We start from the raw sequence: 26304 nt of genomic DNA, 5'->3' as shown, positions 1-26304 counted from the left end.
CTCCTCGACCTCTCTGCAGCATTCGATACAGTCTGCCACAGCACCCTTCTACAACGCCTCAATAACATCGGAATTCAAGGAAAAGCACTTGAATGGATCACCTCGTTCCTCACCGGAAGAACCCAGAGAGTCCGCCTTCCTCCATTCAAGTCCGAGGCCTCTGAAGTCATCTGCGGCGTACCTCAAGGATCCTCACTCAGTCCCACCCTATTCAACGTATACATGAGCCCCCTCGCGGCCATCGCACGCCAACACAACCTCAACATCATCTCTTACGCGGACGACACTCAACTGATCCTTTCTCTCACCAATGACCCCAGCACCGCCAAAACTAACCTACACGAAGGAATGAAAGAAGTTCCGAATGGATGAAACAAAGCCGTCTGAAACTGAACTCAGACAAAACAGAAGTCCTCATCTTAGGTACATCCCCCTCTGCTTGGGACGACTCCTGGTGGCCGGAAGCCCTCGGAAAAGCACCCATCCCGACAGACCACGCACGGAACCATGGCGTCATCCTGGATTCTTCACTCTCAATGAACAGACAAGTCAGCGCCGTATCCTCTTCCTGCTTCAACATTCTTCGCATGCTCAGAAAAACATTTCGCTGGATCCCCACCGAAACAAGGAAAACAGTCACCCACGCTCTGGTCACGAGCCGACTGGACTACGGAAACACCCTCTACGCAGGCACCACCGCTAAACTCCAAAAGAAACTCCAACGAATCCAAAACGCCTCAGCCAGGCTCATATTAGACATCCCACGCAACGAACACATCTCTGGTCACCTTAAAGACCTCCACTGGCTACCCGTCAATAAGAGAATCACTTTCCGACTGCTTACCCACGCACACAAATCACTCTACGACATCGGACCAGATTGCCTCAACTCTCGACTGTCCTTCTACACCCCCTCCCGCCAACTACGTTCTTCCAGCCAAGCCCTCGCCACTGTACCTCGCATCAACAAGACCACCATGGGAGGCAGATCCTTTTCATACCTGGCTGCTAAAACATGGAACTCACTTCCCGCTTACCTTCGCCTCACCCAGAACCACCTAGCGTTCAGAAAGCAGCTTAAAACGTGGATATTTGACAAATAATCCTCCTCCCCTTCCTTAGCGCCTTGAAACCCTCTGGGTATGTAGTGCGCTATACAAATTTTTTTGACTTGACTTGACTTGACTTGACTCCCGTGTGGCCGCTTGAGGGCGGAAATGGTGGTGCCCAGGGAGATCTTCAGCCCTGAGGAGGTGGGCTCACTCGTTTATTATGTGCAGCGCCGTCTCCCCAGGACCATCGCAGCAGTCGGCAGGATTGCTGCCGGTTATACCAACAGGCAGGAGCGTCGGAAGCGGTGGGGGCAGGTGTGCCGGGCCCTTTTTAACATCACGGGGGTCCAGCGCACCTATAATCAGGTGACCCACCGCTGGACCGATATTCTGGAGCGTGAGCACGACCTGCTCGATCTGCTGGGAGTGGAGGTCCCCGGGCTTGGTGAGTAGTAGTAGCAATTTTTTCATCACTCACTACTCTGTTTTTTCTCCTGCTCTGTGTGTTAATATTGCAAATGTTTGCTTTAACTTTTCTACAAAGAGCAATAATGCTGCTGATTACATTGATAGGAGAGCTAAATTAATATTTCAAAATCTTCTGTGCATTTCAGGTGCACTGCTCTCCTTCTCTGTGGTGGTGCCACTGCTTATTTGTTTTCTATTTTGTGTTCATTTAATTGGGCTGAGTAATGTATGAGTGTACTTTACAGAACTGCGTAATGCTAGACACAAAGGGGCAGATTTACAAGCCCCTTGCGCCACTTTTACGCTGCCTTACCTGACGCACAGCGACGTAAACGTGGCGCATCCCTGCGAGTCATGTACAACGTGATGCTTCTAAGGAGATGCACCACGTTAAGACCTGGGCCTGCGCCACAATGGGTGCGTTCCCACGCAGGGGGAGGGGTGGCGGTCAGGCAGATGTGCGCCTCGCAAAAGTGCCTGCGTAAAATCTACAAGATTTAACGCAGGCACTTCCGTGACGCTGCTACGTCAATTCTTTATGCCTGCTTGCTTGAAGCAGGCGTAAGGACTGATGCGGTATGTTGAGTATTGGGCATCCCTGAGCATTGCTATAGTTGCATCGCGCCTGCGACGCGACTCTAGAGATGTGCCCCTCTTTCGTCACGAGATGCAACACGCATCTGCCTACCCTTGCGCCAGGGTTTGCCGCATTGTAATTGCGGAGCATCTGCCGTGAGGCAAGGTTAGTTTTGAGTTACGCATTTTGTTCTGGTGCACCTCTGGAGGTGTGCAGCCCAGAACTCGTAAGTATGCCCCTAAGTGTCAGATTAGCAATTACCTGTGCATCCCTGCAAAGTGTGAGGCACGCCAGCACCACCCATGGTGCGCCGTATTTTCAATGCGGCACGCCATGGTGCCAAAACGTCACCGAAGCGTTACGCATCGGTGCCGTAAAGGCGGCTCATTTATGGAGTTGCGTTTGCAACGATCGCGCAGCTCCAGCAATGCTGCGTCAAGCCGTAAGCCTGCTTCATGCAGGCGCAGGGTTTCAGTGACGCATCATTGTCCTAAATGACTGATTGAAATTTTATCTATTCCCCATAGCCACTTTTAGCATGCGTTCCTGCGCAGGAACGCCCTCCCTTGCGCTGGAACGCTCCCTTATGGCGCCGGGCTTTAGAATTGGATGCATCTCCCATATGCGTCACATTGTTAATATATGCCACACCATGGCGCCTCTCTTGTTGTGGCGCTGCGTCACAAAAGTGATGCAAGAACGGAGCAAAAGAGCTTCAAGGGGCTTGTAAATGTGCCCCTAGAGTAGAGGCTCAGGTGCAGTCCTTCCTTTGTAGCCCTCTTTTTTGCTGAAATAATTGGTTCTTGTACTTTCTAAATGTTTGATTTGGTTGACAAGGACATCGACAAGCAGCAATCATCAATTTTTTCTGTTCTTTCTTTCATGTTGTACGTCAGGTCCGCCCAGGGGCAAGCGGACAGAAACAGCGGATGCAGTGGCTCCAAAGGAGGAGGATGATGCAGGCCAGGGCGGCGAGTGCTCCTTTGCTGGCCCCAGTAAGTTTTCATTTAAATATAGAGGACCTATTGTTGTCCAAGCGTTCCTAATTTAAATTTTTCGAAACAGTGTTTAGATAGGAGCAAAATCAATAATACTACTGTTGCAGGGACAATTCTCCACAAACCGAACTATGGACACCAAAGACCAGAGTAATAATAATATTTCAGAGTGGCGTGTTTGGCACACTGTATACTATAGTATAAACTTGGTAGTGTCAGCGGCACGGACTCCTCCTTGCAAAAATTACAAAACCTTTCACTCAGTCACTCTAGTCTGGAGGACCAAAAACCACAGAGTCTATTCAAGTTTACAAGCTTTATTAAAAAAAGTAAAAGTAAACACATATATTAAAATAAAGTTAGCTGGAAAAGGAAAAGTGCTTGGTGCTGAGTTGATGAGTAATGGAACACATTTCTTGTGGTCGAGCCGAGCTTTCACCTGGTTTAGTTGATGTTGCTCTTGTCCGTAGAAGTCCAGCGTCTGTCTGTTCAGAGAAAAAAGATGTGTGTTAAAATTAAGCAAGCATTCATCAATTGTGACAAAAAAGGGTGCAGGCCTATGGCACAAAGCTCACTGCCTTCCTTCAAAATGGCCGCTTGACCCCCATCCACATGGCCAGGAGGACCATGCCACAAAATGGCCCCACCCAACATAGCCAGCCCCCAACCCCTACTCCAAAAAGTCAAAAAAGACAACACAAATCACCACAATCCAATGCCATCCATCAAGTTTCAGAAGGTTTATGCTGCCTGCTGGTGGTTTTCTGGTGCAGAATTGCACTTTTTGCAATTTCGCGAGTGCGAGATTGTTGCTTCACGACGCGAACGTGGCAAAACACCCGCAAAATCCCCCAAACCACCGCAAAAGTCGGAAAACACACACAAAAATCACCACAAAGAAAATCAACTTATCAACTTACTTGTGAAATCAAATTTCGAATCTAAAAGTAATACAAATGGCCCCCCACCAACATAGCCAGCCCCCAACACCACCCCAAAAGTCGAAAAACACACACAAAAATCAACACAAAGAACATCAACTTATCAACTTACTTGTGAAATCAAATTTCGAATCCAAAAGTAATCCAAAAGGCCTCAAATCCAAATATCCAGCAGCATCCACAAAAAGTAATCCTTCCCAGTCAAGATCGAATCCAAAATGGCCAGGAAAAAGGAACAGGAAGTTGGAGACTGGGGCACTTCCTTCACCCACCCCAATGGGAGGAGCTTGCTGGACAGGAACAGGAAGTTGGAGACTGGGCCACTTCCTTCCTTCACCTCTCCGCCATTTTTATTTTTTTTGTAAGATTTTGCGAGATTGTTGCGAGATTGTTGCTGCCCGCGCCGCGGGCCTCGAGCAGTGCGAACACAAGCAAAAAATCCGCAGCGCGCGGATTTGCGGATTTTGCGGGAAATCCGCGAATCTCGCGGATTTACCGAAAATCCGCGAGCGGAACGGATTTTACGCCCATGCTTAGTGTGTGCTATTTACCTATGGAAAGGATTGAAATTGAAATAAAGGCATTTGATACAACTTAAGTGTCTTGTACTCCTTTACCTGGTGCATCCCAATTTGTAGCTGCCCCGTTCAGGATCTGGATCACAGAGGCACCACACAACGGATGGTGCTGGGGTATCGGTCCACAGGACCACTTACTGATGAGACTGGGGTGAGGTGCAGAGCTATAAGTCCGCCGTTTAAGCTTACATTTCAAAAGTGTTTTGGTGATAGTAAATGGAGAAAAGAATTTTATTTCGAGGAAAAAAGATTTAGCTTTAATGGCGCTTGAGAAGAGTCACCAGTATCAAGCCTGCTCAGTAAATGTGCCAATTTTGAGTTAGAGCGCTTGCTCAGTGAAGAGTCCTATTATTCATTTCTCACAGTTAGCGTGCATGATCAGTCAAGAGACAATTTTTATCAGCACTCTTAGTATTTTGCTTGCTCAGTCTAGAAGATAATTTTGTGCGCGCTTCGAGCATTCCCGCTTCACGCATGCTCAGAGCCATCAGAATCAATTTCGTTAGTTAAGGGCTCCATGTTAATGGAGCGTTGTGCACACCAGGAAAGTAGTTTCCCCAGAGTCTAGAAGTTAATCAAGCTCAACAGAATAAAAAAGGAATTACAGATGATTCAGAATTCCAGAGAAAACCACAGACTTCAAGGAGGATCTTCAGACTTCGCTAACCTCAGTAGTCAAGGGACAGTAATAGAAAAGACATTGATAAAAACAAGTGTTATAAGTTGTAGTTAAATTCTTCAATGCAATGACTGATAATTCTTGTGAATCATTTTTTAAAAAGAAAAGAAGAATAGAAGACTTAAAAAAAGATCGACCTAAAAGCAAGAGAGAGGCAAGCCAATCCTAGAGTCCAAGGTAGTTGAGTGGAAGAAATTGTAGAGTTTGATTGGAGAATGAATGGATAGATAGGTAGAAATATCAAATGTTCTTGTTGTCCTTTGCTGGAAGCCAAGATAATTCCTCTATAAGTAAAACCTGTTGCACAATAGAATAGAACGCAAGAAAATAGAGGAATTAGTTCAGGCAGAAACTAAGGACCAGACTGCAGTCTCTCTTTTTTCCATTCCCCTTTCCCCCTAGTGGTTGGAGGTCATAGATTAGAATGTTATGGATCTGTGTCTGCACTCGCTGGAGGGATTTGGGTGCTTAGCATCTGCTTCTGTGGAAGCATTGGAACAAGAGAGTTTCTGACATATTCAAACTGTTATGAATTACAACATGCGTGGTGCAATATGCAAAGTGCAAATAATACATAAAACAATCTTATAAATATAACTGAAAATATTAGCAGCGTAGATACACAGAATGGGAATGTACCAATATCGCATGTCAAAGAGTAGAAACAGAAGCCCTAATAAATATTCAAAAAAGATTTACAAAAATTGGTAAATCGAATTGCAAGTCATTTCATTTGGAGGGAATAAAACTAATTTATGGGCCTCTGTGGCAGAGTGGATGTTAGATTTAATAAACGTAGGCCTTAAAAAATGACGAGCATTCTGCAATACAAGGGGCACAAATAATGTGTGGTTAAGATCCTGGATGCGTAGCTGGCACAGCTCACATCTTCTATCCTTTTTGGGGATTTTGTCCTAAATGCCATTAATCACACATAAAGGAAGCAAACCCAATCCCAGCAGTAGGTTCATCCTTCTGAACCCACGGTGCAGATTACATACTAGATACGGCTAAGGTTTATTCCTAAGAGTGCTCTCACACACCACCTGATTGCACAGATTTAACTGACCTACGGCGTTGTCTCTGGCGAAGCTCCCTTTGGACACAGAGCAGTTTATTAGGCTCTTTAGACTGGACTTGGGCATAAAAGAATCGATATTCAAATTAAGCCCAAATGTTTCATAAGCCCACTTAAAAGACTTAAAGAACACACACCATTCTTTTAACAGGAAAATACTTGGACCCTCAAAGCTGCTTTTAATGTTCCCTCCTCTCATCCTCGGAGACGGTACCTCTACCTCAATAAAGCTGCCAGGAAAAATGTGTATGAGGATAGCAAACCAACCACACCCGGCGCATAACATGGAGGGGTTGCAAGAATATTCAAATTCCACATTGACGAAGAATGTGGCCTTTGGTGCCTTGAAGAGAGTGCCAATTACAAAAATCCAATACTTCACTAGCATAGCACAAAGAGGACATTATTTTGGTCATGCAAACAGACAGTAGGTGGCCAAAATGATATCTCCCACAAATTTGATACAATATCTATACAGGGCATTAACCTTCAAGAGGGCCTTGCTAACACTTAGCTTTATGTGATCCCACCCATTCTTGGAGAAAACATTCCAGAGATAAACATACAAATTAACTATATCAAGTTTATCAGTACCCAAATTTCATTCAAAACATTTCCATAGTCTTAACCCATTCTTACAAAAAATCAGAACTTTTACTTTTAGAAATATTAATCTTCAAAAAATGGGCTTCAGAATACATTGACAGAATTTCTAGATGACGTTGCGTACCAATAGGCGATAAGTCCAAAATAGCTATATCATCGGCAAACAGTAACGAGCCAATGGACATCGTGGCAATTCTAGGTGGAGTCAAAAAAATCGAACACAAAAATATAGTTTTTCTATACATATAATGGCAATTGCAAAAAAAATATTGATTTACATTAATATTGAAAAAATATATAAAATATATTTTTTAATACGCATATAGTTAAAAATAGTAAGTACTAAATATTTTAACATATAACAATAACGTAATGTAAATTAAATCTGTTTTAGTAATATTTATAGATACATAAACATATTTACTTAAACAAATACACGCACATATATATGAATGTGTACATATTCATATAATCCGTTTTGTTTTGAAATGTGCAATGCCATGAGTCTGTAATGAAGGTTTATCGTATGTGCCGTGCTCCTGGGTATCCCCTGTTGACGAGCGTGCTTGTATATCACTGTGGTAGCATTCCCAATTCCTTAGGATATGTCCCCCAGTGCACAGGCTAATGGGCTGTTCAATGAAGCTTTATTATTTTATCAAAAAACATATATTTCTCCACGAAGTTTTTTCAAGAATCCAATCTTGTATGAATTGTTTTATTCACAATTCATCTTTTCAATGGTGCACTTTATTTCCTGTTAGACCTGGCATCATTGGCTTGAGTCTCTCCTCCATTTTTTCTGTTTACCTCCACTGTTTTACGATGTTTTTGCTGGTATGATGCTTTGGGCACTGTGCCACTGCTGATCAGTGCCACAGTGCAAGTGCTCCCTATGTTAAATTGCTGTATTGATTGAATTCCATGTTTGGCTTATTTGGTTTACTATCAGTCCCTACTCTAGCGCACCAGGAGTGCCAGGGCTTGTAAATACAAATGCTGCTCGTGGGCTTGCAGCACATGTTGTGCCACCCACAAGAGCGGCCTAGTAAAAGTATGTCTGAGGGTCTGCCATTGCCAGACCCACGTGCAGTCTAGTACTGTCACGCTGACTGCGCAAGTACACCTACTTGCCAGTCCCTAAACCTTCCCTTAACTTCATGTTAGTCACCCCTATGGTAGGCCCACGGGCAGGGTGCATTGTAAGTATAAGGTAGGACAGGCCTGACCAAGTTGGCATGTCCTAATAGTGAATTACAGCCATATTCGTTTTTCACTATTGCGAGGTAACCTGTTCTCCATTAGTTAGAATGGGCTGCCAGGATTATTAATGCTATAATCCTAGCTGGCTCGGAGAGCATGGTGCAATGTCGAGTTTGGTATCCCTGAACTCGGGGTTTAATAAAGCATCCGTTTGTGTGGACTCCAGAGGTCTGAATGAGTCACTGTGGGATGAGTGGGACATTTGCATTGAGAGTAGGGGGAGAGTAGTTGCTGATAGCCTGCCCTGCCTGATACAATGCTGGCTCCACCTCCTGCCAGGCGACTGATGGCTCTGTGCCTGCCATGGACAATCCTGGCCCCACCTCCTACTAGGAGGCCAATAGCTCTGCTCCTTCCAATGACAATGCTGGCTCCACCTCCTGCTGGGCGTCTGAGGACCCAGCCCTGCTCAGTGAATAGGCCAGGTGCCTCTGTCTGGCTACACCCACAACAAACCCAGGATGTTGGGAAATTCCCCTGCATGGACAAAGGGATCAAAGTCAAAAAGGGGTATAAGAGAAGGACCCCTGAACCAAGAATTTAGATCACTTCTGACAAGGAACCCTGAAACCAAGGACAAGAAGCCTGCTGATCCAAGGACTTGCCTTCCCCTTCTGCCAGTGCACTGTTTGCTGGGGGGAATCCTGCATTGCTTCTTTATTTTTGCCAAGGAACCAGGAGAGAGGAACTGTGTGTGTACTCTCAAACTTTGCTAAGAAAATCTCCAAGGGTTGGAAGAGTGCCAGCCTCCTGTTAAAGTCACAGGGCTAAAGGACTTCATCTGCTAAAAGTGCTTATTGCTGGAACTTGAGAATCCAGCGCCTCTGAAAGAAACCAGCAATCTCGACGCCGACGGACGTCACCGAATCCAGCTCGACATCGTGAGTAACGGCTCCAGTGTCCCGCTTCCTCGACGCCGGCCGCCGGGCCCGATCAACGCCAGCAGCAACGCCAGTGAGTAGTGAGTTCGGCTCCAGCTCCAAGGGACCTCGTGTCCGCAACGCTGCTGATCGCATCGACTTCGTGCCCTCTCGACGCCGTGAGCGCTGCTCACTCTTGCAACATCATCATCGACATCTCGACGCCGCTGATCATCGTGTGCTTCATTTTCCTAAGGTACTGTGTTGTGGGGGGGGTCCGTGTGACTCCGGGCTCGACGTAGCGCTCCTCGCGGTCGACGCCGAACCTTTGGATTAACTTTGCCTCGACGTCGTGTGACTCCCGTGTGGGTTAAATTTTTGCCAAGAACTGTGTTCTAAAGAAGAAGAGTTGCTTTTGATACTAAAGACTTTTGTGCTAAGAAGAAACTACCCTTGAACTATTATTTTTCCTTCCAAGAGTATTTATTATTATTGTGGTATATTTTTGTAGTTATTTGGTCTTGTGCTAAGCCTTATATAAAAATACTTATTTTTATAATACTACTGTGTCGTGTCCATTTGTAGTGTATTCACTTTATTACTGTATGTGGTCATAAATGCTTAACACACAGGCTCTGAGATAAGCCTGTCTGCTCTGCCAAGCTACCAAGGGGGTGAGCAGGGGTTATCAAAGGGTGTGATCCCCTTGCCCTGACTGGAAAAGGTGTGTCCCTATTTGTCCGAAGTGCATACCTCTGCCAACTAGAGACCGCCGGTTCTAACATTTCCCATAATGCATTTTGTTTAGGTAAACTTTTTAACTTCATCCCAATGCATTTCAGCCGATGTGGCCTTTATCTGGGTACACAATTCTCTTCCAACGCGCGATCACTTGTCACCGAACATTGCACTGAGGGAAGACGGAAATTAGTAACCGAGACCATCGGTAAGAGATTTGTGTGAATTCTGATTCTCTCCAGATGAAGGCCACATCGGCCGAAATGCATTGGGATGAAGTTTAAAACGTTTACCTAAACAAAATGCATTATGGGAAATGAAGTGTACCATTGAAAAAGTTTACATATTTATTTACACATATACGATATAAAACTATTTAAAAAGATATAATTGTAATCTGTATTTTAATTTTTTAATGTTTTTTAAATATACCAATATAACAACTATGGGCCTCGTTATGATGTCGGGCAGAAAGCCATCCGACAGCTCGTCAGAGGGTTTCCGTCCGACTTTAGAGGTTTCCGTCCGACCAACGTATTATGATACTGGTTGTCGGAGGGAAACCCGCGCGGGAATTCTGCTCCGCTTCCAATAGGTTCATGGAGCCCGTCGGGGTGTTATTCCGACAGATAATTCCCAAATGGCAATGGTGCCTGCTCAGGCACTTCCGTCAGGAATATAATGTCTGTTTCCGACTGCCTTTCCATGTCACCCATTCCGACATGGAAAGCCTGTCTGAAAGTGATTCTGGGGGCCACAAGCAGGGCCCCATGCCACCCGGCCTCAGCTATGAGAGCTAGGGAGCACAAGTGATGCCCCCACAATCATCCATGCCCCCTGTGGGTTCTCTAGACCCATAAAAACCACAGAATACTAAATGAGATTAGTAGGTTGATTAGAAAGCCAAGAATAACTGGACATATAGGCACCTCAAGACAAGGGTGTAATACATCAGAACCAACATAGAGTCAAATCTACTAATCAGATTGAGGTGTGCAACATGTACAAGATAATAAATTCAAGAAATAAGATCAGAAAAATAGGAAAACTTGAGTCCAAGTTCCCATGCATCAAGTGTTAATGAAAATAAAGCATTAATCTGTTCCCTACACAAGCGCTAACGTCACATCCCTACTTAAGTATTCTTCGGAACAGGGTAGGTTAAGGCGTCAGAATGTGGAGTCTTCCTTACAAGTCTCTCTACTTCAGAGGAATCTATCTGCATGGCCTCGCCAAAGACAAGGCCCTATGACCAAAGTCTGATAGGCACAGCTGAGGCCTTAGATAATACACTCTTGGGGTAGGAGCCTTGAAGAAAGAGCTCTGCCTTTATGCGCCAAAGGCTTACGTGGCACAGGAAAATGGGTTCTGGCCACAGACTCTACACCGAGAGCACCCTGGGTATGACTAAATTGTGTGACAAGTTAGCTGCACTCAAAGACAGCTGGACACTCATCTGAGTTTTCAGTCTGTTGAAATAATGTTTCTATTGGTTATTTGTCACACAACTACGTATTTGTTGGGCACATGGTTTGCACATGGTTTCTCTCAGCTTTATGTCTCTTATCTCTATTCTTTTTGATGTGGAAAGAGCCACTTGCTTTAGTCAACTGAGAAATATCTACTCCCTCTCTTTTTCCCAGATAACCAATTGAATGCTGTATGCTGCTTTTTGTCTATTAAAATAAAATGTCTTGCTTTGCTGTTGTTCTGGATATTTGCTTTGCATGGGGCATGTTGTAAGTTGCTCTGCTCAGTCCTCTATTAGTCACTGAGGGGCATATTAGCAAGGAATTGCTATATTTACCGCAAAACGTGCTTAGCGCGTGTTTTTTTATTGCTGCCTGTCGCTGGATATGTTAGACGAGAAAACATGCTATTAGCTATTAGCTTAGCGCAATGTTTTTTATCGTTAAGCCTGCATTGCTAATAGGCGATAGCTGTGTTAGCGACTGCTTTCAGTCGCTAACAGTTTGGGTACGCCCACTTTGCATGTCATTAGCGATAAATATCGCTGACATGCAAAGCGGGCCCCAAACCGGTCGCTATCGCCTTAAAGCTGTCGCTAACTGCTGTTAGCGACAGCTTGCTGATAGGGCGATTAAAATATCGCCGCTTTAGCGGGAAAAAGTCGTGCTAAAGCGGCGATCTTGTCCTTGCTAATATGCCCCTATATTCTTCATAAATTGCAAGGCGATTTCCTGGTGAATCCTTTGAGGTGCCATTGTGATACTCATTGTCAGTTCCTTCTCCTGCTGTTCTTCCCAGAGTCAATTTATAAAAGCCTTCTTTGTGTGGCTTAATCTTTGAATGCACCCATGAACACTTGTTCGTCTCACGCCTACATTCCCTTTCTCAGTCCCTCTTTGGCGTCTAGTACTTTGACCACTGTAGAACTGCTTGGGCATTAGAAAGTGGATTTCTAGATGAAAAGTGAGATCTTTAACTTCCGGATAATGGAAGCGCCAAAATATTCATTAAATAAAAAGGGCAAATTGAATTGTCTGATTCAAGGAGCTTACCCTCTTTCTCTTACTGTTTCTCACTCTCAAGCACTGTGACATTGAAGAATAAGGAAGGTTGCTTGCCCTCCACAATATTATCATTGGACACAAGAGAACAAAAAAGAGCAGATTTGATAAGTTGTTTGTGGTTTATGACTTCATAGTATGCTTCTGGTTCTGCACTGTAAGCATTTCTTATTGAAAAAGTGCGGCTGTACAAACTGAGAGAGGAATGGAAGCCGTGCTAAACAGTAGCGCCATTGTAATCTCTAGCACCATCACTGGAATTTTGTGTGGGTTACAGAAGCTTGAGGTTTTCGTCTCTGGATCACTAATTCTGCAGAAAAGGCAAATTATAATTTAGCCTGGAGGCATGTTGAATGTGGAAATGATTAATAAGTAATTTTAATCTCCTTCCATTGAACACATCTTGGATGCTTTTGCAGAGGCACTTAAGTGAATCTAGCCAGCCTGATGGTATACTGTTTTTACAAAGTAAATATTGTGCGTTATTGATGGTTCCAGATATACTAAACCAATGCGAATTTTAGGCAAGGGCAATAATAAAGGGAATCCTGTAGAAATGTGAGGTTCTCAATTTAAGACTTACAACAGCTGCAGAACATGGTCATAAAAATGATTCCGCCAAAGACGACAGTCGCCTTTGTAGTGAATAGCAATCCAGCCATAATAATACCATTAAATATACATTTTTGCATTTGTATTTCAGGCTCACATGCACAAAGTGAAGAGTGCCAATCTTATTGGTGTAACACAGGCCCTTGCAATCGAGCCGTGCAGGGACACCACTCTTCAGAGACCTCCATTCAGGCTCAGAATTATGAATGTCTGTGACTTGTAGGAGTGTCATTGGCCACATTCTGCAGGGGAGTCCCTTCATTTTGTGTTACTCCACTGGCCTGCCTGGAGCAGTAACGTGCAAGGAGAAACAACGAGTGCACATTATCCAGTATTTATTTACACATTTACTTTGAGAGTGCAGGAACAGAGAGTAGGAGCAGTGTGAGACAGAATGGAGGAAGACAAGGCAAATGAAAGAAAGAATAAGGCAGTCGCCACCCTGCAGTCAAGCATACCAATATACAACATAGAAAATGCAGTTTTCCTACCTCCTCTCAGGACAATGGGTCTTATCACGATGGAAGTTGGACGAGCATCTGACCTCCATCGCAGCGGGATTGGGACTGTCCGACAGATTTTCGGTGGTCCCACCCACCATATTATGATACGACCGCCATGTAGGCGGGCGGAAACAAGACTTTAGCTATTGTGGCATGTGCTGAAGCCCGAAAAAGGGCCACAGCACAAGCGCAGGAGAAAAGGGATGTTTTTAAACATCAATGCACCGTGTGCCAAGCACCTTTTGGTGTCTGGCACACGGTGCATGGATGTTTGGGGGACACCATATGGACACCCCTTGGCCACAAAGCGGTGGCCCACAGGGGATGAGGGCTCTGCTAGGGGCCCCCACTTTTCCTTTCCGACAGCCTTTCCATGGCAGTTGGACCGCCATGAAAATCTGTCAGAAATGGACATCGCGATCTTCATGGTGGTTCCTGTGCAGGCACCTCCGTCATTGAAGGGCTTATTGTCCAACTGCCGCTCAACAGTCTTTTCCCCCGCCTTCTTTGCTCTGAATGCTGGTATCGTAATCCAGCAGTCGGACTGCTGCCCTAGATGTCGGGCGGACCACCACGACGGACTGTCGGTAGTGGTCCGCCCGACATCTAATGAGAGCCAATATCTTGTTGTAAAATGTGAAGCCTACACCTCAGTTTTGATTTTTTAAAAAGCAAACTGTGGGGTCTCACAGGGCTCCCTTTTTGCACTAATTCTTTTTCACATCTATATAGAGTCACTTGCCATGATCATGAGAGGCATGGGAGTATACTGAAATATTACGCTAATGACACTCAGCTGTGCCTTAAAACAAGAACCATTCATAACAGCCTAAGAACCTGATGGCTCTACTTTTGAATGAAGGACAATTTTCTTTCTTACACATACAATATAACATGGAATTTCTTCTGCTATTCTACAAAGAAACTTGATCTGTCCCTCCTGAACCTTGTATATCTGAATGGTTGTGATCTAATCTCTGGCATTCATGAGTGACTCTGCTCTTTTATTCATCCTACACATTAACAAGATTGCCTAACCTGCAAACTACCATCTTCATATGTTAAAGAAAATAAGACACCTAATTCCCCATGATTACAAAAATCAGCAGTACATGCTCTTGTCATCTCAGGTTTGACTTCTGGAACACCTTAAAGGCCAGAATCCCTCATTTAGACTTGACTCCTATCAAAGCAGTCTCACACTCAGTTGCTAAATTTATTTCAAAGGAAATGTGACTACACCAACTTTCACTGGCTCCCTCTTCAACCTAGTATTTGCTTCGAATAGTACATTATCCCGTATAAGGCCCTACACGACAACAGTCCACGTTACCTATCCGAACTTCTGACAAACTAAAATGCATCCAAAGGCTCACGAAGCAAGGGCTCCTTGTTCTTCAAAATCCCCAAATTCAAGACCTGACTAGTGAGAAAGAAGTCTTTCATGGGTGCAGCAACCGTGGCATAGACCTCCCTCCAAGGTAATCTTAGTAAGACTACACCTTTCCTTACCCTTAGACTAACAACTAAAAAGGGATCTATTTAAACAATTCCTTTTCTATTCCTTGTCTGTCTACGAATGCTATTCATGAAAACACTTCCTACTACCATAAGCTCATCACTGCTATTTGTTTCTGCTTATAGACATTCTCAGTTTCCTCTCAATGCTCTTAGCTATGAACCTTCAATAACTTTCCCTATACCAGTGTATCCATTCTCTTGGATTTTTATTTGATGTGAAGCTCCCTAATATCACATTTAGGCCTGGATAAACGATATGCATTTCTAAATAAATAAAAAGTCAATTGGGTCCTGTGAGGAGGTGCTAGGAACCGGCTGTAAGATGGCCGTTGGACTGTAGAGCTTTGTACGTCGCCGGAGGCTTTTGTGACTTTGTCGGTGGTTAGTCTCTAGGGAGAGCATGCTTTGGCGATCCGGGTTTGCGAACTCAGAGAGAGCAGGTATTTTTATTTTTGGCTAATTTATAGCCGCTTATGCCTCGCTCTGGCTCTCCTGTGTTGCGTGTGATCCAGCGCAGCTCCAGACAAAACCTGCAAGCACTCACCATACTCCCTAAGAGCTATTCCCACATTACTCGTCAGTGGGGCCCATATCACTGCGAGTCATTTATACACACATTCACCCTGCTCCCAGTATTGGTGATGACTAGAGGAGAGCCGCTGGATTTTAGCAGAGTGTCTTATTTTATACTAAAATTTTATATACTATATACATCTGCAGTTTATCGATGTTACCATGGTTTTATTTTCAAGAAACATTAAAACAACCCAACATTATTGTCAATGGATCCGCTAGTAAAAGTTAACTATTGGACAACAAGACCAGCTTAATTCTCCATTTAATTAATCTTTAATTTAGAGATTAAAATCTCCTAGCATGACCTTACTTTTATTCACTCTATTTTAATAACCATTTTAACATTTATTAACCTAGAGAGAAAGAGAAGTTAAATTCAGACATTTATATTTATTAGAATAACAGTTCAGAAAATAAATGAAAATATATTACCAAGATTTCAGGACATCAGAACAAGGACGAGACAGTTCCAAAAAACCACCTCTCTATTCTTTCTTGATGTTCACATCCCATCAGGACTCCGCACCCATTCAAAAGTTAAAGTTCAGAAAAATGTCAAAGTCTTTGCACCATAGCAAAAGTTCGTCAATTCGACAGCATATCTTGGTGCAAAATAAAATCGAAAAGCAAGCTTTTTTCTTACTTCCAAACGTCCTTTTTTATACCCTTATTCCCTTGTGGTATTGGGTTCCCAAGGCCTACATGCTCCGCAGAAATACCCACTTATACCAAAGAACTGTTGGCACGGAAACTGAAAAGTACAAAAGACAAGTTTATTAAGACCCCATGGGGTGGTGGTACATTCCTACAGCACCCTTCGGCAATGCAAGAAGTATCACACCGAACGTTGGTGCGAGTCCTTCTTTTATACAATTTACAGGTAATAAAAGGGTAGGCGGTACAAAGTTACAAAGTTTAGATACATATATGGTCATTTTTGGAACACAGCCAACTCGTGGGAGGGGTTACAACTCCACTGCTCAGTTTTGGCGGAACATTCCTGAGGGGTGACTGGTCAGCGGGAACTGCGCATGTACAGGCTTGACCGTTACTAAAAATAGCCTGTTGCTGGGCAAACTTGAGTGGTCAGCGGCACGGACAAAGGACTAAAGGGCATGCTGACCACGAGGCCGCTCATTCCTGAAAATGGCCGCCGTAACATACAAAATGGCGTTTTCGAGTAAGGCCAAGTTAAGGGAAATAACGTGTAGCAAAGCTAAGCGCTAACCCGGCCATTGTCAAATTACGACAGACGACCCTTTCAGCATTTAGCTGAAGCTACTTCATAGTGGACGTAGTCAGGATACTCATCTTCGATATCAATTAACATTATTTGAGCTACTTCTTTATGAAGCATCAATTCATTTTGGGCAAAAGCTCGTCTAGATGGAATACAAGCTGATAAACACATAGAACATAAGGCAGGGCCACATTGTATACATAAACATACAAAGAATAGTATCCCAACTATGATACATAAAATCGTCAGCAGCTTCCAGCCCCAAGTGCTAAGCATTGACCAGAACCACCCCAAGAGCGTCCATGTACCATTGTCCGGGTGTATTTCAGCAGCGATTTTGTGAAGTTTGGAAATTGCATCATAAACAGATGGCGAATTATCTGGCACGTAAACGCAGCAGCTACTTCCGATGATTCTACATGCCCTCCCCCCGATCAGCTAGAACCACATCAAGAACCATACGATTCTGGAGCGTAACAATTCTAGAAATTTGAAGTTCTTCCGTTATATTCCCTAGTGCAATAGCAGTGTCATTAGCTACAGCCTCGACAACACGAGTCAGTCGTCGTATTTTCCGACTGTTCAAAGCAGCCCCCACAAAAGAAAACAATCCCAAATTAAAGTCTACATATTGCTGTAAAGCAGTATCGGTCTGGTCAATATCGTCCAAGACCACAGTACGTTTAACTCGATTTAACACAAAGTCGTGGTAGAGCACATAGTCATTGTGATACATTGGTGGGGCAATGAATACAGGGGGCAATACAAAAGATACATAGCATGTGCCTAACCATCCTAAAGGGAGCTGATGATAGCCTTTATTACCACAGATAAAGTATGTATTTCGGGATGCCACAAATGATATGCCATTCGGACTGTCAAATGTAAGTGTGGTGTTACATTCACTTTTTCCAACCGGGATTGTACCTTTATTACGTATACAGAGATCGGCCTTTGTATTTATAACATTAATGACATGTGAACTAGACATATTAATGTTTCTTTGATTGCTGTAAATTCGGGGTGCAGACACATTATCGGGGCGGTACTCTTCCCATTCAAATCGAGTACCCTCAGCTCGTGGATAACCATCCCGGTCATGATAACATATCTTGTTCAAACGGAAAAGCACCCCCCCTTTTGTTGGCCATCGTAGAGTGAATAAAAGAGTATACCAGGCATTACAGGAGCCGTTGTGGGAAAACGGGAGTGGGATGAGCGGGGTGCCCTCTTTCTTCTGATGACCAGGCAACATCCCACACACCCAGCAATTAGAAGTGTTCGCCATATTATGAGTATGATGCAAAATTTGAATGAAGCTATTGTTCAAGTTAGTCTGTCGGTGCCGTTCTTCATGGTAGGGTAAGGTGAAGTGAAAATGTTCAGATGAAGCTGGGGTAGTCGGCAGCAAATGTTCTCGTACAGGCACCACAAGTTCTACTACCCAGGCTATCACTGCTATCACCACAATTGTCAGTACGAACAAGATAGCACCAAGAATTCTCTTGTCTTGTGATGCAGAGGATGCCATAGTTCAAAGAGTTCACAATGTCTCAGATGTATATACCTAGAAAAATAAAAAATATGGTGCTGAGCTCCGAGGTAGCCGCTGTTTTCTTCTCCGGGGTCAAGACGGGTGTCGCTACTCTTGGCAGAACTGATCCCCCACCCTTGAGATTCCCGGCTTCCGTTTCACAAACCCCAGAGCGGTAACCAACCAGTCTCGCACAAAAAAAAAATCTTCTTCCTATCTTGGCCGCAGATCGTAGCGCTGACGTCCAGAAACAGTGTGGTCCGGGAAGGCTCCCTCAGATTCGGCCGATGTCACAGCTGGGCTCTTTTCTTTATCCAAGATCTCTTTCTAGTCAGACAACACAGTAGGATTCACCAGGTCCGGAGAGACGCGGCGGCAGTGAGTTGAATGCACCCACCGCTTTCTGTTGGTCACTCGCACAGCCGTTCGAGTCGCCAAGAGGACCTGCTCGGGGCCACGCCACCTCGGTTCCAAGCTGTTCACCCTCTCAAATGATTTCACCATCACATAGTCCCCAGGACGGAGACTATGTGCCTCTCCAATGGAATTGTCAGGGAGCGCTTCTCGAACCTGTTGGTGAATAGAAAGCAAATCATTTGTTAATCGTGCCAAATAATCGTTCATCATTATACAAGGCACATCATGTAACAATCGCGGCTTAGGAACTCCCCATATGTTCATGGGCCTTCCAAACACCACTTCGTACGGTGTGAGGCCAGTTCGAGAGTGGGGCACTGATCTAAGAGAGAGTAATGCTAGCGGTAGGGCATCCGGCCACTTCAATGACGTGGACGCCACAATCTTAGCCACTTTTAGTTTCAACGTGGCATTGTACCGCTCGACAAGACCTGCTGACTGAGGGTGAAACACAGCATGAAACTTCTGCTGGCTCCCCAGTCCTTTTAGCACATACTCCACAATTTTCCCAACAAAATGAGGACCATTATCGCTCCACAAAAATTTGCAAACTCCAAATCGAGGGAAGTACTCTTTGAGCAAAACCTTAGCCGTTGTCAAAGCTGTATTATCTTTCGTGGGGAAGGCCTCAACCCATTTGCTAAAAGCACACACCACCACTAAGACATACTTAAGATTATTGCAGCGCTCAAGCTGGATGTAATCCATTTGAAGTACCTCGAATGGTGCAGAAGGTGGAACGAACCCTCCTTTCGGAGTATGCGTCCCTTTTGCAGGATTGTGCTGTAAACATATCAAACAGGTCTGCACTACTCTCTTAGCAGTATTGGCAATCTCAGGATGCTCCCAAACTCGTGTTAACAATCGAGTAATTGCAAGGGCTCCCACATGTGCTAACCCATGTGTCATCTGGACCATCGCCTGCAAGTAAGCTGCAGGCAATTTCCATCTCTCCATGTCCTTACTCCCCCAACAACCCTCGTCATCCAGTACCCCTTCTGCTGCTCATGTTACTAGGTCTGCTTCAGTCGCGGATTTTTGGATGTCTAGTATCTCTGCTCTAGCATCATGCCATCGCTCGGCCTGCGACTTCGCTACATAGATGGGGGAGTCATTTCGAGACATAGCTGTTTGTCTTGCTATACTGTCTGCAAAAGCATTACCTTGTCCCACTGTGTCAGTGACCTTTTTATGTGCACTGCATTTAATTATCGCTACTTTCTTTGGGCAAAGCAACGCGTTTAGGAGATCACGCACTAGTTCTCCGTGCATAATGTGTACTCCATGCGAAGTCAAAAACCCACGTTCTCTCCAGAGTAGGCCGAAGTCATGCGCTACTCCAAAGGCGTACCGGCTGTCTGTGTAGATGTTCACACATAGGCCAGCACTCAGTTTGCAGGCTCTTGTCAAGGCTATCAGCTCTGCTGCTTGAGCCGATTTCTGTGGTATTCGTGCTGTTTCTACCACTGTCTTAAGTGTCGTGATCGCATATGCTGCAGAAGTCGTGCCATCTGGCAGCCTCAAACACGATCCATCAACCCACAGTTCCCCATCCACATCTGGAAGTGGCATATCCTGTAAGTCGACACGACCCTTTGTTTGTTCCTCAGTCAGGAAAACACAATCGTGATGTTTCTCCTTCTGACCCTCCTCGACCGGATAAGGCAATAAAGTGGCAGGGTTCAGGGTAGCACATCTTTTCAGTGTGATATGTGGCGCCAAGAGTGTGAGCTCATATCCTGTTAAACGTGCGCTCGTAAGATAATGAGTCTTTGTTTGATTTAACAGGGCATCTACTGCATGGGGAACTAGCACCAACAGTTTGTGCGATAACACTATTCCCTCACTCTGCCGTATTGCTACTGCTGTTGCTGCAACTGCTCGAAAACACCCAGGTAACCCTCGTGCTACAGGATCAAGAATGGCAGAGAAGTACGCGCATGGCCTCTGCTTGTCCCCGAGGGCTTGCACTAACACTGATAACGCACACCCATCTTTCTCGTGCACGTACAATGTGAAAATCTTTGAATAATCTGGTGTACCTAGCACGGGTGCAGAGCAAAGGGCCTGTCTCAACTGTTCAAAAGCATTCTGACATTCATCTGTTCATTCAAGGGGCATTGGTGTAGTTTTGGACAGTAACGCTAACAAAGGTTTTATAATGTGCGAAAACCCCATGATCCACTGTCTACAAAAGGACGTTAGTCCTATGAAGGCGCGTACATCTCTCTGAGTGCGGGGAACTGGCGTATCTAAAATCGCTTGAATTCGATCTGATGTTAATGCACGCCCCTCCTTAGACAAAAGATGACCGAGGTAGGTCACCTTGGGTCTACAGTATTGTAGCTTTTTCTTAGAGACTTTATGGTTGTTCTGAGCCAAAAAGGACAGCAAAGCAAGTGTACTCTCCTCACATTGTGCATAAGTGTCTGCAGCCAACAGGAGGTCATCAACATACTGTATAAGGGCTACTCCGGATTGCAGTTCAAAAGAATCAAGCTGTCTTTTTAAAGCCTGGCTATAGATGCTAGGACTCTCTGTGTAACCTTGAGGAACACAACAAAATCTATACGATTTATTATTTAACGTAAAACCAAATAAGTATCTGCTGTCGGGATGGATGGGAATGGAAAATAATGCATTTTTAAGGTCAATGACAGAAAAGGTCGTCGCTGTTGGAGGGACCAATGTAAGCAATGTCGTGATATCAGACACCACTGGGTATTGGGGGATGACAATTTTGTTAATTTCTCTCAAATCAATAATAAATCGATAGACTTTGTCGTCAGTGTCTTTCTTAAGAATCGGGAGAATAGAACTATTACAGACATTGTAAGGAACTTCCTCCACTACTCCTGCAATGATCAAATCCTGAACAATGTGCGTCAGGGCAATTTCACCTTCTCTAGAAATCTTATACTGTGGTACACGTGGCAAAGATACTCCCTCCTTGACAGTAATTCGAATAGGCGGAATAAGCATCTGTCCCACATCCGTATCTGAGGTCGCCCACAACGTATGAGGGAGAGAGGCTAATGCTTCTATTTCCTTTATTGTACAAAATCTGTCTGAATCTGGGTAATTGTCATTCAAAATAACCCGCACTCCTTCAGGAGCGCAGCGTATCGTTGCTCGAAAATATTTGAGCAAATCAATGCCCATAATGTTATCTGGAGTGTGAGGTGACAACAAAAATGGACAAAAACTGAAAAATTTGTCAATACAAAGTGCAAGGGGTTGTGATAATGGGCTAGGAGAGGGTGTGCCATCAAACCCTATACATGTTATCGTTTCGCCAGACAGGGGAGCCCTTGGAACCAAGTTTTTGGATGAAGCACTACGAGTAGCTCCTGTGTCAACTAAAAACTGATCAGTAGAACCCAAAATGCCCGCTGATACATATGGACCTCTTTGATCCACTGGCACTTCAACTGATTCCGTACCCCATCCTACGCAGTCCTATGCATGCACATAATCCTGATGCTCCACATTCTCACCCTCCGAGATCTGATATTGATTTCGTCTATCAAAAGTATTATGTTCATCCTGACCACGACCCCTCGTTTCAAACCTAGCACGATCAGTTCCTCCACCTCTCGCTCCTGAATAATTATTCCTCGACCTTCCACCTCCTCGACCACGCTGACTACGTTGCTCACGAAGCACCGGACAATCTTCAGCCCAATGCCCAAACTCTTTACAATATGCACATTGGTCCTCAGCAATGTCGGTACGACCATAGGATGCATTACCCCCTCCTCGCCTGCCTCTATCATTTCCTCTAGATTGCGCACCGCGAACCTGCGCCAACATCACCTTCCTTTTCAATTCCTTCGTTTTCTTATCTGCACTTTCCTTAGCCTCTAATTCCTGCCGCTCGTAATACTGAGCCATTGTTAACAAAGACGCAGGGGTCGCCGTGGCCCAGGAACTTTCACTCGTTTTTAACCGCTTTGCAATCTCCGGTAGGAGATTAGCCACGTACTTATCAACAAACAGATGCCTACCCGTATCATCTGTTAACGATTGACCACTGTAATCATGAAACGCTTCTTCGAAACGTGTAAAGAAATCTGATACCGATTCATCTAGCTTTTGTTTGCACGAAGCTAACATAGTCCAATCGATCTTCTTAGAAGGAACAAGCGTTTTTAGTTTGTTCAAAATAGCCGTTGGGAGTTCTAAAATCAAATCACATGGTTTACATGCAGGTTCCCTGTCTAAATCAGCCTGGTTTATTTCTTTCCAAGTTCCCCCAAGCATCGCTTGATCATTAGTTTTACGAATCGACCTCCTTATCAGGCGGAAGAATTAACCCAAAAAAGAGATCTATATCAACAAGAGTCATAACAGAAGAGGAAATGGCCCCCTCCACCCCTTCATAGAAAGCGGCTGGATTTTTACGGAGATCGGGTAAAGCATTTTTTAGTGCCATAACATCTGCTCTATTCCACGGCGTATACACCCACTTATATACAAAATACCCCTTTGAATTTGCCGATGTTTTATCTTCATCTGTACCGTCCCCTTTAGGGGGAACGTACAGAGGTGCAGCTTCACGCATAGGCATAACATGCACTTCAAAATTCTTATCTGAACCCCGGAGAGAAAACTCTTTGGACTTCTCCATCGACCCCGGCACAGATTCCTTAGCTTTTTTTCCTTCTTCCCGCAATCTAGACGCCTCATCCCGTAGCTGGAGCAATCGCGTGAAAAGTTCATCGGCATCTGTAAGGACAAATACACCTTTATCCAAGTTCTCACGATGGACTGACAGAGCCTTAGGTTCTAGGGTCTCTGAATGTTTACGAAATCGAGTAATAACTTCCTCTGTAAAGGTATTCAAAAAACACAACAATTCTCGTTCTGTCCACTTATTCTTTTCAGCTAAAACTTCAGGCACAGTTACGTGATTCAAATTTAGCTTTCTAGCAAAACTACGCAAATCCGCGGCTCTCTCCGCAGATAACCTGACACTCGACTTATCCGTCTTATCCCGCTCTTCGTCACCAGAGTCTTCAGTCGGAGCCGTAGGCTGAACATACGGAGGCGGAGATCGATCTAATAACAAAAAATCATTAATTTCATTATTAAGGACAGGATAAAGCGGTCATCGAATAGGAAATTGACCGGTCGTTTGCAAATTACGTTCCCGTGCCTCCCTCTCTTTCTTTTCCTGCGCCTCCTTTTCCTCAAGCTGTAAAGCTTTATCTCGAGCAGCCTTGCGCTGCTCTTTGTCCGCCAAGGCAACTTCACGCTTCATACGTTCACGCACCGCTTTCTCCCACATTCGCACACAATCAAACATATTCTGTCTAGACCTGCGCTGAAACAAACATTGCTCCACAAACTGAACCTTTCGCAAATCAAACGACCCATGTAGTGGCCATTGCAACTCGGGATCAGTTCTAGTGTATTTATGCCATAATTTACTGTACAGTATAGGGGGAAGGCCGAATTTAACATACATCTCACGGTTGGGAGTTCCCTCTGGAGGAGCCGGCTGAGATTCTGCTAACCTAATTGTGGTACCATTTCCAAGACAGCACATCCCTCGGAGTGTGCTTAAAACAGGCATGTTCAAAAAGTACCACGAAAGCGTGATACCCTAAAAATGGCACTTACAGTACTTCACACAAATGTGCCGTTCAGAGTACAAATAAAATTAGAGAAACATCTCTACATGCCTGCCTATGTGGAGTGCACTACACATATATTCAAAGTTCACAAAGTCAAACTGTTAGCTAACTCAAATCGTAGTCACAATCATAGAACTTCAGTAATCGTCCGTAGACTACCTTACCGATCACAAATCTTACCCAATCTCAAATATCCAGATTCCAACTGCCAAGGTCTTTAATCGAATCAGCCAAACGGGCACTGTACAGCAACGCAGACGATCAGGATCTCAGTCGGGGACCGGCGCCACCTGGAAGGTCAGATCAGAAGGAAAGGAAGAAAACACAGTGGGTGCCAAGACTCGGGTCACTCAGTGGCAGCGTACGCGTCCATGGCGAGTTTCCAATCCTTCGTCACGACCTCTCCTTCGGGCATCCGAGTCGCCGATGAGTCCCTTCGTGGTCGCCAATTTGTGGTATTGGGTTCCCAAGGCCGCAGAAATACGCACTTATACCAAAGAACTGTTGGCACGGAAACTGAAAAGTACAAAAGACAAGTTTATTAAGACCCCATGGGGTGGTGGTACATTCCTACAGCACCCTTCGGCAATGCAAGAAGTATCACACCGAACGTTGGTGCGAGTCCTTCTTTTATACAATTTACAGGTAATAAAAGGGTAGGCGGTACAAAGTTACAAAGTTTAGATACATATATGGTCATTTTTGGAACACAGCCAACTCGTGGGAGGGGTTACAACTCCACTGGTCAGTTTTGGCGGAACATTCCTGAGGGGTGACTGGTCAGCGGGAACTGCGCATGTACAGGCTTGACCGTTACTAAAAATAGCCTGTTGCTGGGCAAACTCGAGTGGTCAGCGGCACGGACAAAGGACTAAATGGCATGCTGACCACGAGGCCGCTCATTCCTCAAAATGGCCGCCGTAACATACAAAATGGCGTTTTTGAGTAAGGCCAAGTTAAGGGAAATAACGTGTAGCAAAGCTAAGCGCTAACCCGGCCATTGTCAAATTACGACACCCTAACTTATCTATTTAAGATTCGAAACTTTTAGGGTCCTCATTCATTCTTTTTGGTCGAATCAAGGGGTGCATGAGCATAACCTCATCTCCTCTTTGTCCATATTTCCGCCAAGTCATCGTTAAAATCAAAAAGATAATTTTCCCATGCTCACGATATGGACATACAAATTGTTGGCACTAGCTCGAACGTCCAGGCCACGTTGACCTTGACCCACCCTGTACAGGCACAGGCTGCTTGCACTTCTCTTGAGCACAGTCGCGCATGCGTACATCATCACAATCTCGGAGTCTCGAAACCCTCCATCTTTTTGTTGGCCTCATGGGCCATAATGGGAACTATTATAGAAACAAACACAATTAAACGTACATTTTTGAAGCATAGCCCTTCTGTTTACCTCCCCCCATTCTAAGGTAACCCTGTTAGTTATTTCCTAGCAATTTAGCCAGATATAAGCATGGTTTACTCACCATACTCCATCATTTCTGCCACAATTAGACTTAAAAAAAGCATATACACACAGATTTTGGTTAGATTATGACATTTGCGTACAGGATTAATATACCAACTGCACATAATTAGTAAATTATGATTCGCAAAAGTCGGGTGATTGCCGCTGGTTGAATATCCGTCATGGTAAACGAAGTGGACGTTCCGTTGTCCGTCGTGATGAACGTAGTAGCCATTTCAAAGACGTGGATTCACCCACCGCTGATGGAGAGCAGAAGGAGGCTTGGGCGAACAGGCGATTGTCACCAAAATGTAACAAGGAAAGGAGGCGTGTAGGTAGGCGAAATTGTATTTTATTTAAAGCTCTCCAAACAGGACGGGGATGCCTGCCTGCCGTCAACTCAACCACCTCTCCAGGAATGGCGT

The 26304-nt window shown here is 44.6% G+C and overlaps 1 protein-coding gene across 1 annotated transcript in view; it reads left to right on the top strand.

Moving 5' to 3' along the window:
• LOC147730589 (uncharacterized) overlaps window positions 1-26304 on the top strand; it is a 254656-nt gene that overhangs the window by 223823 nt on the left and 4529 nt on the right. The window contains exon 4 of the mRNA XM_086958609.1: window positions 2994-3092. The gene's annotated coding sequence lies outside the window, so the exon portion shown is untranslated. The remainder of the gene's footprint in view (window positions 1-2993; window positions 3093-26304) is intronic.

Source organism: Lissotriton vulgaris, chromosome 2_1 (genome assembly GCF_964263255.1).
Source record: "Lissotriton vulgaris chromosome 2_1, aLisVul1.2, whole genome shotgun sequence".
Lineage (NCBI taxonomy): Eukaryota > Metazoa > Chordata > Amphibia > Caudata > Salamandridae > Lissotriton > Lissotriton vulgaris.
The sequence above is the reverse complement of the archived record's forward strand: the minus strand, read 5'-3'. Positions and strand labels throughout refer to the sequence as shown.